The 20,491-nt window shown below is 45.5% G+C and overlaps 1 protein-coding gene across 8 annotated transcripts in view; it reads right to left on the bottom strand.

Annotated features, from left to right (window-relative positions):
* LOC102933937 (OX-2 membrane glycoprotein) overlaps positions 1-7,110 on the bottom strand; it is a 51,274-nt gene extending 44,164 nt beyond the window's left edge. For 3 of the 8 annotated variants that reach the window (XR_006288042.1, XM_027820026.3, XM_037907184.2), the window contains exon 1: positions 6,628-7,108. The gene's annotated coding sequence lies outside the window, so the exon portion shown is untranslated. Of the gene's footprint in view, positions 1-6,627 lie in introns of all 8 variants that reach the window. The other 5 variants (XR_006288041.1, XM_027820025.3, XM_037907175.2 and 2 more) reach the window with 4 other exon arrangements.
* Between the last annotated feature and the right edge of the window lie 13,381 nt (positions 7,111-20,491).

A 20,491-nucleotide genomic window follows, 5' to 3' on the forward strand; every position in this document is an offset into this window, starting at 1 on the left:
ACTCTCCAGGAACAGAGGGGCAGTTCACACCTCATCAGGGCATGTATGGGACAAACCCAGCTCAGCCTCACAGGAACAAAGAACACTGGCCTAGTCAGCAACAAAAGATCTGTTGGACTCTTGAGTGAGTCACCCCCCTTCCCTTGGTCAGTTTGGGACTATGATGAGGTAATGCTCACCTGACCCTGAAAGAGTGGGGGGAGGAGGAAGCCAAGAGGGAAGAAAGAACATGATAAAAGGGAGAGATGTTTGCCGTGTTCTTCCTCTCTCTTCCACGTCAATCTACAGACATCACCACCAAGTGACTGAAGCACTGATCAAAGGGGAGAGCCTGGCTGAAGGGCAACCAGCCAGCCTGTGGTGAGAAGCATCTAAGTTTGTAAGGGCATTGAAAGTGTTAAGATCAGCTTAGAATGCATTTTGCTTTTATTTCGTTCGACCAAATCTGACTTCTGGTGCTTTGACTTAAAAATCAATTAAAATCTATCTTTTGTAGTTAATAAATTTGTTTATTCTACCTGAAGCAGTGCATTTGGTTTGAAGCATGTCAGAGACTCCCCTTCGGATAACAAGCCTGGTACATATCAATTTCTTTGTTAAATTGACGAACTCATATAAGCTTGCAGTGTTGAGCGGGCATAACTGACCACTGCAAGACAGAGATTCCTAGGGTTGTGTCTGGGACTGGAGATACTGGCTAGTGTCATTCAGTTGCACAATCCAAGCAGCTTACGTGCCAGATGCTGTGCGTGAACAGCCCAGGAGTGGGGGTTCTCACAGCAGAGCAGGGTAAGGCTGGCTCCCAGAGTCGAGGATTTTTGGGTAGATTGTGAAGAAGGTTGTGGAAAAACAACTCTCACAGTATCTAGATGCCCTAGATCTCTTTGACGCTTGTTAATCTGGTGTGGACCTGGCTTTGGCACAGATACTGTGCTGGTAGCTGATCTCTTCCTAGCAGTGGATGAAGATCAGGTGTCCACACTAATATTATTAAATGCATCAGCTGCCTGATTGATCACAAGGGTTGACAACTCACCTAGGGACCCCAACAGCAGTGGAAGGGGTTGCTCTTCAGTGTCTTTGTTATTTTCTCTCAGAGTTTGCAATGGATAGTTGTGGGCAACCATTCCTCTTCTCAGAGAGTCTTCAAGCATGGGGTGTCACATGATGCCATTCCATCATCCCCCCTATTCAAAATGTATATGGGGGTGTTAAGGAAGTCAGCAAGGAGGCATGGGGTGCAATGTTTTCAGTATACTGAAAACACCCAGCTCTATGACTCCACCTTGTCAGACCCAGATGATGGAACTCAGTGCCTCAACCAGTGTTTAAATGAGACTGGGGTATATATGAGAGTAAGCTGGCTGAAGCTCAACCCAGACAAGTGAGGATGGTTGGTTAGGGGAATCAGAGGGGATGGTGGAGGGAATAGTAATCCTGTTAGCTGCTAGGAATAACTTGCATTAGTTACCAGAAGGGCTGGTCAGAAAATAGCTCCCCCCCCCGCCCACACAAACACCCCTTGGGAAAAATTTCAACATTTTGGCAAAATATTAAAAAACTAAGTATTTCAGCTGAATGTAAAACATTTCTATTGAAAAAATGGCATTGCAGGTCCTTATAGGAATTGTAGTTTGGGTGACTTATGCTCCTGTTCTCTTCTAGGGGGCTGGCCTCTGTGGTTGGACTACATTTTCCATGATGCACCACTTGCTCCCTCTTGGTGAAGGGGGAGGGTACAACATAGTTGATCAAAGTGCATCATGATAGCCCTGCCAATAGAAAAGAGAGAAACATAAAGCACCCAAATTAGCACTCCCATAAAGCGTGGAGGTGCCACTTTAAATCAGAACATTTCTGTTTTCATGTGTTCAGTTTTTTTGATGAAATACTGAAGTTTTCCACAGAAAACAACCACTTTTTGTGAAACAATTTTATTTAGTCAAAACCCCAATTTTCCAGTGAAAATCACTGTTGATAGAACGTCTTTGACCAGCCCTAGCTAGTCAGATTCACAACTTGGGGGTGATTTTAGACCCTTCCAACTTCTGTGTTATGATTATATTACAGTAATAATTCAGTCAGATTTTTATTATCTGTGTCTGGGTAGGCAGTTACAACTTTTCCCAATGATTGTGGGCCGTACCACTGTTCCCCATGCTTTTGTTACCTCAAGATTAGACTGGTGCCAAGCACTCCTTGGGGCTACCATTAAAACCATTCAGATTCTGAAGATGGTGCAGAATGTAGTGCTTTTTTATTAAGGCAGGGATTTCACTGAGAACACGTCACAATGTCTCTGGGATCTGCACTGGCTACCAGTTGGTTTCTGGGTGAAGTTTAAGGTGTTGGTTATGATCTCTAAAGACCTAAATGGCCTGGAACTGGACTAGCTGAAGGATCATCTCTTGCCGGAATCATACTGCCATATCCGTTGTCTCACAGGACATAGGTGCTGACACCATGGGTGGTCTGGGGCTGAAGCACCCATGGGGAAAAAAATAGTGGGTGCTCAGCACCCACCAGCCACAGATGTTCGGCAGCACTGCACCAGCACCACAGATCAGCTGTTTGGTGGGGTCGCCGATCAGCTGTTTGGTGCTTGGGGGAGGGCCTTGGGGGAGCGCAGAGAGCAGCAAGTGGGGGGCAGCAGGGAAGCGGGAAAAGGTGGACTGAGGGTGAGGTTTCCAGGGAGGGGGCGGAGCCTCGGGGCAGTGGAGCACCCCCGGGGAAAAATAAAAAAGTCAGCTTCTGTGTTGCAGGGGCACTCAAACTGAATTCCCTTCACTAAAAAATGGAGGGGCCAGATAGAAGGACGTTCTCCGTGAGGGTGCTAGGACTCTGGAACTTGCTTCATCCCTCTGTCCAAAATAGATTGAAATTTGGTAACCTTCCAAATAAAAGATATTTGTTTCACCAGACTTGAAGAGGGCTGAAGGTAAACTTCCTAGAATGATGAAGGGGCAGAAAAGAGGTTTTTGTGTGTGTGGCTAGTTGGCTGGCTGGATTCCTGTACAGCTAATTATTTTAGTGCTGCTGAGATTTAATTGTATGCAATGGTATGTTATGGTGTCTCGAGCCCTGGTTAGGTGTCTTTTAGTTATTTAAACTGAAATCAAGAGTAACCAAACCGCTTTTTCAAGATTCCTAATGTGCAACAAGGATTACCAACATCAGCCAAACTGACTGACTTTTTCTGTGAAGAACAATTTCTGTGAAGAAAGTAAACACTCAGAGATTATTAGCTTTTTTCAGCAAGATTCAAGGAAAGCACTGGAACACAGAGTTAATTGCAAGTTATTTCCTGTGTCCTGTTATCACTTCTGTTCTTAGGGAGGGAGGCTGCAATTTAAAAACAGAACTTCTTTCAATTTCCCAAACAAATCTTTAGAGGAAATGGTAGCGTACAGTCACACACAGTAATCAATAACAGACTAACACGGCTGCTACTCTGAAACCTGGTTTATTAATATAGCCTTTTAGCCATAGGTCATAGCTCACAATATAAAATAAATGCAAGTTTTAAAATAAACACAGCTCAGTCAGATGGATACAGATTTGAACAATCTGTCTTTATGCTTCAAATGGGCTAAATTCATCCCTGATGTAACTCTATGGAGAAGAACAGTTATACCAGGGTTGAACTTAGACCAAGGTTTTCCATCACATGGAATAAAACGGTAAAACTAGAATCTACCAGCAATGACACAACTAAATAAGGAATTTGCCAAACAGCAAATACCAGCCACATTCAGCTGGTGGATCATAATCCAACCATAATTCAGCCATAATCAACTGATGGATATTTGAAAGAGCGCACATCCAACCATATTGAGGGTAATGGCTAAAGGAAGAATTGCACATTGTGTGAGTATTTCTCTACCACAGAGATAAGTGCCTTAGATATATGATGTCACATAGGCATGTAAGCATGCCAATAAAGTTTTGGACAGAATAAAGTACTAGTGATTGTGTTTTAATGTCATGCCCTGTCTTTTCTGTGGCTGGTAATGTTACTAATGGTGTTAATCATGGGGATCGCAGGGGTTACATTTGTGACTGGCCTTTGCTCCTCGGTAAGAGGAATGGGGGAAGTGAGGGGTAAAGAAATTTCTAGTGCTGTCTCCTGATTATGTATTTGCACAGGAACTAGTCACACTGTGCCATTTGCTACAGAGAGGAAATTCACAGGGTTAGTGATGGTTACTACAGTTCACTCGGGAATAAAAGGTTCTGCTGATGTCAGCAGGCAGATGAGATGAGTGAAGCAAAATCCCTGTTCCTCCCGACAGATTGGAAGTGGGGTGCTTTTAGAGGCCACCCTGCAAGGAAGTCATCCCTAGAGCTCTTGCTCCAGGCAGCTGGGGGATGGTGCTGTGGTCCTGGTACTCCAATCTCTAAATCTTACTGCTACTCCCCGCTGTGTCCCAGTGCCTGGTAGGTCCTGTCTTTGGCCCACCCTGGGACTCCTGCTAGTAGTTTATGATCTCTCTACTTCAGTGGTTTTCAACCTGTAGGCCAGGGACCCTGTGAGGTCCACAGACTATGTCTGTTGGGTCCGTGAAAGGTTGTCCTTACTGTAGAGCAGTGGTTTTCAACCTAGAGGTCCGTGGAGGTCTGCAGACTATGTCTAAGAATTCCCAAGGAGTCTGCACCTCCATTCAAAATTTTTTAGGGATCTGCAAATGAAAAAAGTTTGCAAACCACTGCTCTACATAGTTTGGGTCCTTGTTTAATAGAGGACTTTAAAAGTGTAAAAAAATGATTTAACCTTGTTTGAAATATAAAATTGACCTTGGTGATTTCATATTCTTCTCAAAAACAAGTTTGGGTGGCTATTTCCTGGTTGTATGGCTTTCTATATTAGAAACGTCAGGCCTTGTGTCCTAGAATACACTATGGCAACTGAGGAATTGGCATAAATACAGAGAGGGAGAAATCTGATCGTAAACATTTCCATTAAATCATTCAGTAGGTTTAAAATTCTTGTTTGTTGTTTTTCTCTTGAAAACATCCATTTAACTTGAAGAACTGAGAAACACTTCTCTGAAAAGACTTTTGTTCTAGACTGATCACTTCCCACTGAAATGATTCGGAGACCTCTGACAAGTCTTGCAGCAAACCAGGCTTTATATTCCTGATAGTTCCAAAGTTAAAAAATAAAGCAAACAGCAGCTCAGCTTCCCCTACCCCTCATCCACTCTCTCGCTCTCTCTCTCTCTCTCCCCCCATGTCTTCTTTACATCAAAAAGAAGCAAATGCTTTTCCCTTTCAGGTCACCATTAAATAAAAGATCATTATACAAATATATACTTGCTAGATGTGGATACATATATTGGCTTACAACAGCTTCTCCCCATGCCCCCTACCTCTTCTATTTACAAATTTTGATGGACAGAAGGAATTATCACAACATGTACAAATTACAATTGTAAAGGATTTCAACCCCACAGATTTTCAGAAGCATGCAAACTGGTGTGTCATTAACTGAAATTAAAATAAAATCTATTGTTCTTTGAAAGATCGCTATTAAAAAACCCACAGCCAGTTGTGTTATTTGTGGATTGGGTGGTTTTGTTTTGAATAATCAAGTATAGATTTAAGGAGTTTAAGGCCAGAAGGGACACTACATCATTCTAGTCTGACTGCCTGTATGTCACAGGCTATTAAATTTCTGCCAGTTACTCCTGTATTGACCCCAATAACTTGTGTTTGGCTAAAACTTATTTTAGTAAAGCATTCGGTCTTGATTTGAAGACAAAGAATCCACCACTGTCCTTGGTAGTGTGTTCCAGTGGTTTAAAACCTGTGCTTTATTTGAATGTGTCTGGCTTCAGCATCCAGCCTTTGGTTCTTGTTATGGCTTTCTCCCTTAGGCTAAGCACCCCTGGTATTTTCTCTTTGTGAAGTAAATAAGATGCAATCAAATGGACAACCTCTAACCAACCCCCGAGTTAAAAAAAAATGGGACAGACCCGCAGCTGATATAAGTGGGTGTAACACCCTTGACTTCAGTAGAGTAAATGTCAAAATAGATCAGGTGAGGAGCTGGCCTTTTGTTAATTAAGAAAAATATCTATACTAGTATTACCACGCAGTTCTCATAATTGTGTGTGCAAAATTGTTTTATACATTGTGTTACATTTGCAACAAATCAAGAGCAAAGAGAGCGGTTTTAAAAGACTATCTAGGTTGCTGCTCTAAGAGTACCAGGGAGGTTGCTCAAATGAATGCTTTGAAGGGTGCTAACAACTCACCAGACCTTACCCTGCAAGAATCAGATGCTTCCATTTGATCTCTGATACAAGCAAATTTACACAAATACTTTATATTGTCTACCTCTAAAAACCGTATGAGTTGCTCCATTTCATATCTACATCCTGCTAATTAGACTGGTTTTCACCCAGGATGCTTAGACTACCTCCAACCTTAGGCTGTTTTTAAGAGTTGTCAAACACCTTTTTAACCTTATGTTTTTCGTACACATCAGTCACTGGCTTCTCCTCCCCTCTCCACCCAAGCCACAGATGCAAAAGGACATGTACAGACGATAATATAATTAGTGCTCCTTGCAGAGATTCGCCCTTCTCTGAGGAGAATCTATGCCTGTTATTTCAGCCTCCTTACCCTCAGTCAGATCAGATTACCGCTCCTTGATTTTCCTCCTCCTTGGGAAGAGCCGGGCTTTGGAACCAGAACTTCCAGGTGCCGTGCAACCGAGTCCACAGCGAGAGTCTCTGCCAGCCAAGAGTGCACACCGGCAAATGAACTGCTGCTCCGGAGTCTCACAGGGCTGTCCCCACAGAGTTGGATCAACAGCTCTCTCCCCTCCCTCTTCCTGTGGGCTCCAGGCTGTGTATGTATATGAATCTCCCCACTGTATTTTCCACTGAATGCATCCGATGAAGTGAGCTGTAGCTCACAAAAGCTTATGTTCAAATAAATTTGTTAGTCTCTAAGGTGCCACAAGTACTCCTTTTCTTTTTGCGAATACAGACTAACACAGCTGCTACTCTGAAACTTTTCCAGCTGTGTGGGCTGCTGCTCTGTGGCAGGGAGAGGGAGATCTGTCTGCATTGCTCTGTCCGCCCCCACCCCTGCGCAGAGCGAGTCTAATGAGATTCCCAAATGCCCCCACTAGCAGGACGGCTGAGAGCCCGTGCACCCATTAACCGCCGCCCCCAGACCTCACAGCAGGGATTTCCCTACACCCCCCCGAATTCTCTGGCCTCCACCCCAGTTTTGTGAACTAGTTACATGCAGTGTTTCCAATTTAGTGATTGTTTGGAAATTTGAATTGAAATGGAAACATTAATACACACTTTAAAAGCATATAAAGTTTATGATAAAATAGGTGTATCTGAAAAAAGTATAATAGATTTGAAAAGTACGAACATAGACTAGCTTCCTTATACAGCTGTTGTTTTTTATGACAATGTCAGTGCAGTCATTTTGGAGATGTTTGCTAACCTAATAATTTCAAATTATGAATTGTAAGCAAAGTCTAAATGAGCTCTCCCTGACAGCTAGTGATGAGCTGGGGGAAAGGCTTCATGACCAGATTGTATTTACATTCACTCCTAATCTACCTAGGTATCCAGCAAACAGAGCTCTGTTGCCCAAGTGATAGATTTTGGCTGGAGTTGGGTTACAAATCACTTGAATGCAGGGGGTGGGGGGTGTTAATGAAATGTTGTTATTCTTATTGTATGAGTAAAGGGCAGTAGAACTGTACTTAGCTGTGCTGACTGAGGGCATCAAGAGAGTGGGTGGGGACAGGTGTTTTGCTTGATGGTCTGCCTTAGTCACAAGTACTATTTGACCTGTCCCTTGACACTGTTTAAAGACAGAGCTGATTAGCCTCTGAATTAAAATTATTGGGGGCCCTAAGTACACCCATGATATGGGGTCAATGATAGTTCCACTATAGCCTTGCCCCATGCGCCTACCCAGAGCGTGAAGGTCTCCTCTCCTCCCACAGAGGTAGCGACAACAGCATGGGGCCCCCAGTTCCAAACTCAAGAAGCAACAGCAGACAGCCCCTCTCCCCAGAGAGGATCAGGGTGGCCGCAGGGGAGCCCCAGTCTTTACCTCAGCATCTGTGGTGCATCTGCTTGGCTGGGCCAGGCCTGCTATACACAGAGTCCAGGACTGGCATGGCGTTAGGAAGTGTCCCAGTGCAGCGTGTCTTGTAGTTAATATCCCGTAGGGAGCCATGGGTCAGTTCACAGGTCTCGGAGTTCTCATTTCTGGTTTTCTCTAAACTCAGACTTATATCCTGGATTCTTCCCAAGCTAAACAGTAGTGATCCATGCGACAGTTTGAGGGATATGGCCATGGCCAGTTATGAATTCCATTTGGTTTTATGAACATTATTTGTACTTGTAACCATCAGTGCGGATTAGAATCTATTATGTAGCAGGAACAGACTGTGTCTGAGAAGCTGAAACAGGGCCATCAAAAGCGCATTGTTTTATCCTCATTGCTACTGACAGACCCATTGACTTTTAATGCCTCTTTTCCCAGTAATCCCCCACATGGAGGTTGGAGCATGGAAAACCCTCAGTGGAAGCAGAGAGACAGAAAAAGTGTCAGAGCCTGCTTTTAAAAATAACAAGCTCTGTGAGCAACCAAGACAGCTAGTTCACCATCAGAAACAGAAGACACAGCTGGAGGAATGGAGGCAGGAGGGGCTCTGTTCCCCCCCCCCCCCCCAAAGACATTGACCAACACTCCCAGTGACTCTCAGGAATGACAAGAGGGCAGGGAAAGTATAAAATTATGTTCAGGCTTTATTGTTTTGCCTTGATCGGTAACTCTGTGCTGTTGACAACTATAGTTGCTTTGCAGAGCTTATGTTCCTTATTTTACCTGCCATGTGTCCCTGTCACCACTTCTTGGGATGGTCTCTGGAGGGGCCTCAGCTGCTCCTGATTGACCCTCCTTAGTTTGTTCTTTGTCAGCCCAGGTCCTGAACTCTCACCTCCAATTAAACCTGTTAGTCCTTCACTTTATGGGCTTGCAGTCTTATGGCTAGTTTCCTGGAGGTAGCCTGGTGCAGGGCAGTCACACCCCTTTGCTGTCTCAGGCCTTTCTGCCTCCCTTTCCTTCTCTGTACTCTCCCCTTTCTAGCAGGCCTTGTTTCCTCTGTTGGCTGCAGCTGTGGTGCCTGCCTCCATGACTGGCAGCTGTATGGGGCTGTGATCAAGCTGCTTGCTGGTAAACAGGAGAGACTCTCCTTTCCCTCTGTCTATGCTCAGTATATCATTTGTAAGCCCCATTACAGTCCCCAAAGAATTAAACTCTAAATCAGAGCGTTCACGCGGGTGAAGTGTGGGAGAGTGAACAAAATGACTGAGGAGATTTGGGAGAGTTATCACTGGTTTCAGGGCCTAAGGCCACATCCCAAGGAAGCAAGCCAGGTAGAGAGTTCTGCATCCAGGAGCAGGCCTTGGAGATGCAGAGGTAGAGCCAGTGACTGGATGCTGCCCAGAGTCATCTGGCTTGATAGCATGTGGGCTCCAAAGGATGGTGACAACTAATGCAATCTAGTGGCCATGCACCAGTATACTCAGTCAGCGCTGTGAAAATACCTAATGGAGAAGCTATGCTGACTGTTCCTTGTTTCCTTTTGCTTGCACGTGTCCAAGATCTCCTTCTCTCTTAAAAAGAAAAACAAATGACGCTAGTTACTTTGAAAAACAGATGAAACAAGAAAGAGACAGCAGCATGTCACAACACGAATGGCCAGGGATGCGTGGATCAGAGAGTGAGAACCGCTGGGTCAGAATGTTCAGACCGTGACACAACAGCAAAGGTTCTGCAGCCAAACGAGCTGTAAAGAGACTCGTGTGTGGCTGTTCCCAGCACAGACTTGATGTCTGCAGCTCCCTGAAGCTCTCTCCTTCTGTCAATCTCTCTCGCACTTCCCCTCCTCTGAAGGGAGAAATGCTGCTAATGAAAGAAGCTGAGAGAGAGGCACAGAGCAGTTAAGGAAGCACAGAGAGAGGAACTGAATGATCAAGTGTGTCCATTCACTCACACCACAGTTATGAAAGAAATCTCAACTGTCAACTTTCTTCCTTACCCTCCCTTAGTTAATGTTCTTATTTTAAATGTAACCCTTCTGCCCATCAGAGCTGGCAGCAACAAGGGCCGGGTTCAATATCTAGGGGATCCATTCCAATAACACAATGCAAACCGGCTCGAGCCCCCACCCAGTGACCTGGGACAAATATATACCACCCCCCTGGGCGCCTCCAAGAGGCAATACTTCCCCTCTCGCAAGCACATAGTCTGAGTGTAGCAAAAAGCCTTTTAATAACAGAGAGAAACAATGTGGCATTATGTTGGGGAAACACCACCAACAGGATTCATAACACAACCCATGAGCAAAAAAAACCACCCCAAGCAAATTGGGGCATGCCCCTTTCCCTCGGGTTCTTGAGTCCCAGCACCCAAACGTCTCTTGAGTCCAGCAATCCACAAATCACCCAAAGTCCAAAAGGTCCAGCCCCAGAGTTCAAAAGTTCATCTGCATAGTGTTACTCCCCCAATCTGGCTAAAATGTGCCTGTGTGGGGGGGAAAGGGGTAAGGGGCACCTTACGTGTCCTGAAGCTGACTGCCCCACAGGGCTCTGCTCTGCTACGCTGTCTCACGAACGGCTCTGCTCCACCACGACCGGCTCCGCTTTGCACAGCTCGCCGTCTCACGAACATGCCGCTGTCTCACAAACGGCTCCGCTCCACCACGACCGGCTCCGCTCTGCACAGCTCGCCGTCTCACGAACGGCTCCGCTCTGCACAGCTTGCCGTCTCACGAACAGCTCTGCTCAGCTCGCCGTCTCACGAACACACCGCTGTCTCACGGACGGCTCCGCTCCACCACGACCGGCTCTGCTCTGCACAGCTCGCCGTCTCACGAACAGCTCTGCTCAGCTCGCCGTCTCACGAACGGCTCCGCTCTGCACAGCTCGCCGTCTCACGAACGGCTCTGCTCTGCACAGCTCGCCGTCTCACGAACGGCTCCGCTCTGCACAGCTCGCCGTCTCACGAACGGCTCCGCTCTGCTCAGCTCGCCGTCTCACGAACGGCTCCGCTCTGCTCAGCTCGCCGTCTCACGAACGGCTCCGCTCTGCTCAGCTCGCCGTCTCACGAACGGCTCCGCTCTGCTCAGCTCGCCGTCTCACGAACGGCTCTGCTCTGCACAGCTCGCCGTCTCACGAACGGCTCTGCTCTGCACAGCTCGCCGTCTCACGAACGGCTCTGCTCTGCACAGCTCGCCGTCTCACGAACACACCGCTGTCTCACGGACGGCTCCGCTCCACCACGACCGGCTCTGCTCGGCACAGCTCGCTGTCTCACAAACAGCTCTGCTCAGCTCGCTGTCTCACGAACGGCTCCGCTCTGCACAGCTCACCGTCTCACGAACAGCACCACTGCAGTCTAGATCTTCCGGCTCCCCACTACTTGACACAGTGCTCAGTGATTTCAGCTCTCAGTGATTTCAGCTCTCAGTGATTTCAGCTCATAGTAGTGGGGGCCTTAGTGCTGGTGCACCATAAGGCCAAAGTGAATGCAGCACAGTACCTGTAGCAAGACTCTTAATAGACCCAAAATTAGCTCTGACATTCTACAGTGGAGAGAGACAGAGGTGCAATTGGTGCTTCAGGCCCTCACAAAGGGGCCCACACCACCAGGTACTAATACCTGTCTCAAGTCTCTCTCCATTCACACAGTTTTGGAACCCATGACCCTTGCCTAGCGAGTGCTACTTAGTTGATGGTGAGTCCCTCCATCATAGCAAAAGGCCAAGTACAGTTCCAAGCACAGTTCCCCTAATCAGGGTAATAACAATTTATTCTTCCTGCCCCAATAACAGAGACACTGGGGATCCCACAGCAGCCGAAGTGACCATTTGGGCAGCTATGGCCTCAGTCTAGGCAGGGTGGGTGTGCCTATGCAAATGAGATCAGCCCCTGAAGTTTTTTTTTTCACAACTTGCCACACCTCACCACCAGATGTCAGGGTGGAGCTCATCCTGACACTGCTTACATAAACAAAACCTCAAAGGGGATCACAGACCCAAAGAACAATTCAAGTAAATTCAGTTTCCCAAAAGAGCACTTAGACCCAGCTGGGTCTGAATCACTCAGCAAAATGGATCCCGTATCTGAGCTACAGCATAGGAGGAAAGGGCATCTTCGATCTCCTATCGATGGAGCCTGGAAACTGAGTGGAGAGGAGAAACCAGCAAAGTTTGGAGCAGACCTGCTTTTGGCTCCAAAATTAACTCAGCAAGGATCCTGGAGGAGATCTCTTTGGACTGAGCCCTGATGAACCCAATATTGATCCCTTGGTGCCTATTTTCCCAGAGAACTACCCATTAACCAGGGAGGAGAGTAGATTTTGTTTTTTTCTATGTTACCAGCCCTCTGCATTCTATGACAATCTCACTGCATCTAGCAGGGGCGGCGCTACCAATTTTGCCGCCCCAAGCAGTCGCCACCGCCGCGCCCGGAAGAGCGGAGCTGCCACCGAATTGCCCCCGTGGGATATGGGCTGCCACCCCATTCCGAATACCACCCCAAGCACCTGCTTGAAAAGCTGGTGCCTGGAGCCGGCCCTGGCATCTACCCTAGAGCTACAGTACGTGGCCTCTCCCTGTCATCCCTAATGAGGGAAAAAAACCAAGTTCATGACAACACTATAAAATTGAGCAGTTTTCAATAATCAAGAAAATTTTTCTTATTTTTGCCATTCATTTTTGCATTTCACTCAGCTTGGACATGAGAATAGATTGCTCTGTTTCACATCTAATTATTTTGACTTTCTGGATCTCATCCCCTAACCAAAGGCTACAATGTTTGAGGATATGTTGGGGCTGCAAACACAGTAGGGGACTGTTCATGTATTAAAAAACATATCATTAGGTACATAAGAATTGGGTCAGACCTGAGGGTCCATGTAGTCCAGTATCCCTTCTCTGACAGTGACCAGTAGCAGATGTTGCAGAGGAAAGTGAAAGAAACCTCAAGAAGGCAACTACAGAACAACCTGCCCATAGTGGAAGTTTCTTTGTAACTTCAGTTAGAGGTTGGCGTATGCTGAGAAGCAGAAGAGTTTATATCCATTTCACACTTTACAACGGTACCAAACTAAAATGATTAACGATTTTCTTATTATCCATATAAACATCCTGCTCTTCTGTAACTCCACCAAGCCCTTGGCCTCAGTGACATTTTGTGACACTGCATCCCACAAGTTAATTGCGCTGTATGTGAAAAGGGGTTTCCTTTTATCAGTGTTCAAACTGCAGCTTTTCATTTTTATTGACTCTCTCTCTGTTTTTGCATTAGGAGGGGACCAAAAAAAAAAAAAAAAAGCACTGGATTGCCATACTATTCCTTATTCCCTACGCCACTGACCGTCTCTCGTATTTATTTCATCTCCAAGTGAAACAGTCCCATGCTTTTCACTCTCCAAATATGGAAGGTTTTCCCATTTTCCCATAAATCATTTTCTCTGTGTCCAATCCTCCTCTCTCTTTCTGCAGTAAATATTTTTTTTAAAAAAACCATGGAAATATTTGTATTACTCTTCAACTGTGCAAAAGCCTCCCCCCCTTTTTTTAAGTGAGTAATGCCACAGCTATTTTCTTATAATTACTCAGGCAGAACTTGCACAGAGCAAGGACATAAATGGGAAGGAATTAACTATTGACCCCAGTTTTATTTGTATCTCAGAGGATACCTATTTCCTGCTGGAACTCTCTAATGCCATCTCATTAGCTAAACACAGCAGGAAATCTGATCTGTAAGTGCTGGGAAATTTAAAATTCATTTGCTTTTTCTGATTAAAAAGCAAGAATGTAGACAATTATCAGCAGCTAACATGAAAAATCAATTCTGAACTGTGAGCCCTCTCTCTATCTCCACCTCATTACCCCTCCCTCTCTGCTTGCCTGATAGGACTCTCCATGTCCATTCTCTCCTCCCCATTCCCCTTGTTTTATGTCCCTTATTCTCAGCTCTCTCTGGGGCTGAATCACCTAGTGATCCCCCTCATGCATCTGGATACGAGTGTGAGGATACAGTGAAACTCCTACTCACCTATGACTGGAGCTCCAAGCAAGCAGAATCCCCAGAGCTGACAGTCAGAATTCACAAAAAGAAAAGGAGGACTAGTGGCACCTTAGAGACTAACCAATTTATTTGAGCATAAGCTTTCGTGAGCTACAGCTCACTCGGCTGCTACTCTGAAACCAGCCAGCATTCAGGCCACCAAACTCTCTGCAAACACATCACCGAGCAGGTTTATTCCTGCTTAATATTTTTCTTTCCTTAACCTACAGGCAAAGTTTCTCTTTCCATGAGAAAAACTTTGGGTTTAGCACCTTTTTCATATTCTTTAGTGACTAATCAGAAGACATTTAACACTAACACTGACCTCCAGTTCCACTCCTACAAGATTACCAGTGTTTATCCAGTCAGGGGCACACTCCCAACCCAGCTCATCATCCGCTACTTTGATCTGCTGTAATTGTAGCCAACACTTGTTAGCAGGCTCTGTCACTAAAGAGGGAGTGGAATGGGATTATCAGTCATTAATCAGCTGCACCAGCCTGGGACCTTCACCAGAGCAAACTATCTATAAAATGTCATTCCCCCCTTCACCAACACCTGTTTCCAAACACATCTATAGACGCTTATTCTGCCAACACCCCTCTGGCCCTCCCATGAGTAGATTCGGCCCTCCCATGAGTAGATTCAGCCCTTCCCTACACTTCTTTGAGGTGATTTGATCCCCAGATGGCCCAGTGCAAAACAGTCTATTATTTACTGATATTTCACACTTGTATACAGTGTGGATCACTTAATGAAATGATTGTCTCTTGGATATCTTCTCCCTGCCAACATGAATGCCTTCACCATTGCAAACATTCCTGTGGCTGCTATGCCTAGTGGCCACATTTTGCAGTCTCATGTGTGGCATTTAGTGCAAATGGTTAGAGCTGGCCAGGAATTTTCCAGCAAAATGACTTTAATGGAAAATGCAGTTTGTGTAAAATCAGATTTTTTTCCATGGGAAAATGTAAGTGTTGTCATAAATATTGATTTTCCATCAGGAAAACCAAAATATATCAGTTTCTTGCACTTACCTGAAACATTTTCTTTCAAGTCAGTTCAGTATTAAACAGTCTCCTGATGTTTCTCCTCTGCTCAGCTTCTCCTTCACCACTGTGATCCAACAGTGGGGCAGTGAGAAGGGCAACAGAGAAGAAACATAACTGCTTAGCTAAGTGTAGAGCTGGCTCCAAAGAGACCTCTTGCAGTTAGCAGCAGCAACTGCAGCTCATTCCTGCAGCCCAGCTTGAGCGCATGAGCATTGCAGGGCTGTGTGAGCAGGTGTGTGTGCCATTTGGCAGCCCTGAATGCACGAACCCTTCTTCCACAAACCCAACTGTCAGCTTTCGCTGCCCTAGCTCAGAAAACACGCAGTGCTGGAAATCCAGCCCTTCCATGATGTTCCTGGAGCCACCCTTCCCTGCTTCCCCACCACCCGTCTCTTAGGCCTTGTCTACACTACGGGGATAAGTCGACCTCAGTTATGCAACTCCAGCTACGTGAATAACATGGCTGGAGTCGACATAGCTTAGGTCGACTTATTGTGGTGTCTACACCACGTTGTGTCAAAGGGAGACACTCCCGCATTGACTTACCTTACGCTTCTCGATCTGGTGGAGTACCGGAGTCTACGGGAAAGCAATCTGCAGTCGATTTAGCGGGTCTTCACTAGATCCACTAAAATCAACCCCTGGTGCATTGATTGCTGCAGCGTTGAGCTCTGGTAAGTGTAGACATGGCCTTTGTGTGGACCTTACCTGGTGTTAGCTAACACTTGGTAACTAACATGAGGTAAAATTCTAGCAAAAACAAGGCAGTGTATAGTTTCCACATGCATTAGCAAACTGGGGGTGGGAGCTTAGTGTTTATGTGATGTGCAAAAACTACAAACCGCCTTGTCCTTGCTAGGAGATCACGTGTTAGCTCACACTAGGTAAGAACACATCTTTTCTCCTAAGAAAGACAAGGGCCTTATAGAATGCCGCCTTCCCGGACACTCTGAGCCCCAGATCTTAACATACCGCCCTCCCACAACTCAGAAACTTGACACCACCGCACCATAGACCTCACTCTCCCCTTCTTGTATTAGAAATCTCCATGCCCACGATCCCCAATCCCATTGCTCAGAGCCTCAAGAAACACATTCTTTCAGCCTCTGCTCCTCAAACTGCCCTTGCAACTCCTCAGTGGCCTGACCCTTCATTCCTATGCTGGAAAAACGTACCACCTTGGTACTTACAGATAGATGGCTAAAATAGGAAAAGCCTCATGCTCCTTGCAGAGCTGTGTTAGGCCATCATAAACAGGCTAAGCCTGGTTGTTAAAGGTTAAAGCCCTTGTGCAGTAGTGCACTGATTCTGAGTTATACTTTTGTTTTATATGTGACCTGTTGTTCCTATTATCCTTACTCAGTAGCTCTTAAATTTTAGCCTTTGATAATAAATGTAGGCTTGTTTTCACTTATAACTAACCTCAGTGCTGAGATGTTATCAAGGACCGGATCCTGAGTTGTCCCAGTCATACTGTGTGTACACTGTTCTCTTGGGCACAGCAAACCTGGTGCTTTCTGTGAGTGTCCAGTGACAGGCTGGATACCACACAGGGATGATTTCAGAGGAGCTGGGCTGGGCCATAGGCATGACTATGGGTGATCCGGGGCTGGAAAAGCAGCCAAGAAAAAAAAATGGTGGGTGCTGAACACCCATTGGCAGCCCCCCCATCTGTCCCCCCTCCCCCCAGCGCCTCCTGCCCAATGCTATCCGCTGTTCCGCGGCATGCAGGAGGTGCGGGTGGTGGGGAAGGGGTAAGGCGTGGTGCTCTGGGGAGGGGGCGGAATGGGGCAGGAAGAGGTGGGGCAGGGGCAGTGCCTTGGGGGAACGGGTGGAGTGGGGGGGGGCAGGGATGGGCTGGGGTACAGCGGGGGGGTCTAGCATCCCCCGGCGCATGAGAAAGCCGGCGCCTATGGGCTAAAGTATACCTAGCGTTACCTGTAAGGCAAAAGTGTAGGCTGGCAAAGCACTGAGGAGATTGTTTGAGTGGCTCACAGACTGGTGCTGTCAGGGAGCCGACATCCCATTAAGCACACGCAAGTTTCTCTTGTTAAGGCGAAGGGTTAACAATCTGACTCTCAGTTCTGGGGACCCCAAGAAGCAAGACAGAATTCCTACCCATATGGCTCAGAGTCAGCCAGCATGCCTCAACCCTAGGGACAGGACTTTCTTTCTTCCTTACATGCTAGTCATTTATAAATATTTGAAACAGAAACCAAAAGGGGTCACGGACCCAAAACAGCACATGAACTTAGTTTCCCAAACGAGAAGCTGAATGTGGCCATTACCTGGTAGGCCTCAGTTACCCACGAAACCGATCCTGCACCTGAGCCAAACATGGGACGAAAGAGAACGCAAGTCACCTCTCACTGGAGCCTGGAAGAGGGAGTAGCTGGGGTGAACAGCACAGAGCACAGTCTCCTCAGCCTTCAGTGTCACTTTACAGACAGTTTGGAGGAGGTTTCTTTAGCTTGATTTTTCATCTGTCTCCCTCCTGTATTTTTAAAGAATATTAGTAACAAAAAGAGCCCACATAATGGTATTGAGTCAATTCCTAGATGGAAATGGTAGAATTGCCACTAATAATTCAGATGCGACAGATATGAGCAATAAATATTTCTGTCCTGTATTTGGGGGCGGGGGGGAAACCTACATCACGTAGTTATATTACATGATGCTGATTAAACACTTTCCATTCCTCTGGTAACTCGAGACAATGTTAAACAGCAGTCATTAAAGTTAGACATTTTTAGATCAGTAGGTCCAGATAACTTGCATCCCAGAGTTTTTAAAAGTGTTGTCCAAGCAGTTTGTTGGACCATTAATATTGACTTTTCTATAATTCTTGAAACACTGGGGTGGATGTTTCAGGACACCAGAATAAAGCTACTGTTCTGTTAATATTTTAAAAGGGGATGTGTCTATGTACTGTGGAAAAAATACCATGTTAACAAGACCTGGAAAGGCAATAGAAAATAATTGCCTATATTTTTTTTTAAGTCTCTGTATTAAGGTCTTACAAGATAAAACTACTTCTACAAACTGAACTAATTCACTGTCACTGGCTTGATCAGATATTTGTTCATGATGTGTTTATGCCACAGACTTTTGTACTCTATTATGACACTGCATTGCATGTAGATGGATGTCCTCAATACTTATCTTGCAATCTCACATTAATTCAGATGCTGGCATTTTCTTGAAATTCTAAAATTGAATGGTAATGTCACTGGTTTTTTCCTCAGCTCCATGGAAGGCTTTTGTCTGTCTCTAAATGTTCTTGAGAGTAGTGTAGATGTAGATGTTATGGTCTCCTACCCTTTCAGGAATTATGTCTGTGTATTCTGCTTTGAAAGTAAAACCACCACCAAGAGCCCCTCTCTCTTGTCCCTCTTTCTTCCACACCCCTACAACAGGGGTGTAGCCAGGTCTGACCAAATCCAGTGTCAGACCTTCGAGTTGTTTCAATTTCTCCCTTTTCTTCAGTTAAACCACCACAACTGTTGCTGTTGAATTACTCTCCCGTTTTGGGGTGTCTTGTTGATTAACATAAAATAACAATTGGTGTCCCCTAGCTTTCTTCTCCAGGCTCAGCAGTCCATTAAGCCACTCCGGGTCTCAGAATTGCCTCCACAATTTGCTCCTGCCTCTCACTGCAAATAGTTCCAGACAGACCTTTTCTGCTGGTTGGTAGGGAGAGCTTCTTCCCCAGACATCACTGACCCTGGGTCTCCTCAGGTGCCTGCGAAAGCCATCCCATTCCTTTCAAGTTTCTTTACCCTTTTACCTTGTATCAGGGACACCATGCCCCTGCTCTCACTCATTTCCCAGATCTCTCTGAGCAGGGGAGATCTGCTGGGCCCACTCCAAACTGTAGGCTTCCTTGAAGAACCTCCTCAAAGTTTTTCATAGCCCCTAGTTTTCCCCTCTCTAATGGAGCAGGCTCCCTCTTAGATGAAGTTCCACCCAATGCTACCATCAGATGCCTGCTCACTAGCTCAAACCCATCAGCTGGGAGGCAGATAACTAGTAATACCGTAGGCAGGTTGAACCCAATTCCTATCCTGTGCTGCATTTCCCAGTCAGCAGTTCACACCTTCTTCTTGCTAGGATGTTTTTCTTTCAGCTAGTAAGTGCTTTTACATGTTTGCTTTTTAAGACAGACATTACCATACCTTTCTTACATTATCCCTGCCTTCCTGATGAGTGATTTGGAGTGTCTTCTTACTGGGTGTGGAGGATGTTAAGCAACAGAGTTCTCTCAGCCTTTGAGGAGATTTGATTTTCATTTTTAATTACAGATAGTTCATCTCCAGTTTCTTTTTATACTGGTTATAGTCAGTTTCTGGTTAAATATTATATTGGTGGCATTTGTGAAATTGTCCTTGTTTTTTCTATATAAACTTGACTTTGTTCCAAATATGGCCTATCTAGATAGTGAAATATATAACCATACTATTCCATACTTAAGACTGAAGCAGATTTTTCAATTCTCTTTTTCAGTTGTTCCTGTTTTCCTGTTTTTTTCCATGTTGCACCTTGAATCTGTTACTTTTAAATGATGAACGAATGAATAATTTTAAATGAATCAATTGAGTGAATACCTTTACATGATGTCTTTGTTCAAAATGGCAGAATGTAAATGGTGTTAACAATCATATGAACAGACAAAATAATTTCTTATTTACAAAGCAAGAGTGTTGCTCCGACATGGTTACAAGAGACATCTCTCTGATTAAAGGCACAGGGAACTGAAAAGCAATTAGCTCAGAGAAGTCAGTACTTCCTTTTTCCACTGACAGAACAACAGTAGTACCAAATTTTAGTGCACAAATCTATTAACTCTAAATTGTAAAAAGAACCACAGGGTAAGTCGGGAAGGTACATAATTCCAGAGGGGTGAACTGACAGCACCCTCAGAATACTGGACAGCTCTGCCACAAATAAGGGAGCATCTCCCTTTGCAAAAAGAAATATTTGTTTTCTGCACCTATTTTGGGTTTTCATGTATGGTTGGAGAGTTTAATGCCACTAAATCTGGACAGAATCTGCTAAAGAATATCCTTTGACAAGAAGACGCACATGAGAAGGAGGAAATTCCAATGCTTAGGATGCTACCCTGGGACTTTGGACACCTGGGTTCAATAACCCACCCCTGCACAGACTTTCTGCGTGACCTCGGTCAAGGCCCTCTGTGCCTGAGTTCTCCATCAGTACAATGGGGATAACAGCACTTCCCTACCTCACAGGGAGGATAAATACACTAAAAACTGTGAGCTGAACAGTTACAACTATAATGGTGTCCTATCAGGGGCC

This window comes from Chelonia mydas, chromosome 1 (assembly GCF_015237465.2).
Source record: "Chelonia mydas isolate rCheMyd1 chromosome 1, rCheMyd1.pri.v2, whole genome shotgun sequence".
NCBI lineage: Eukaryota > Metazoa > Chordata > Testudines > Cheloniidae > Chelonia > Chelonia mydas.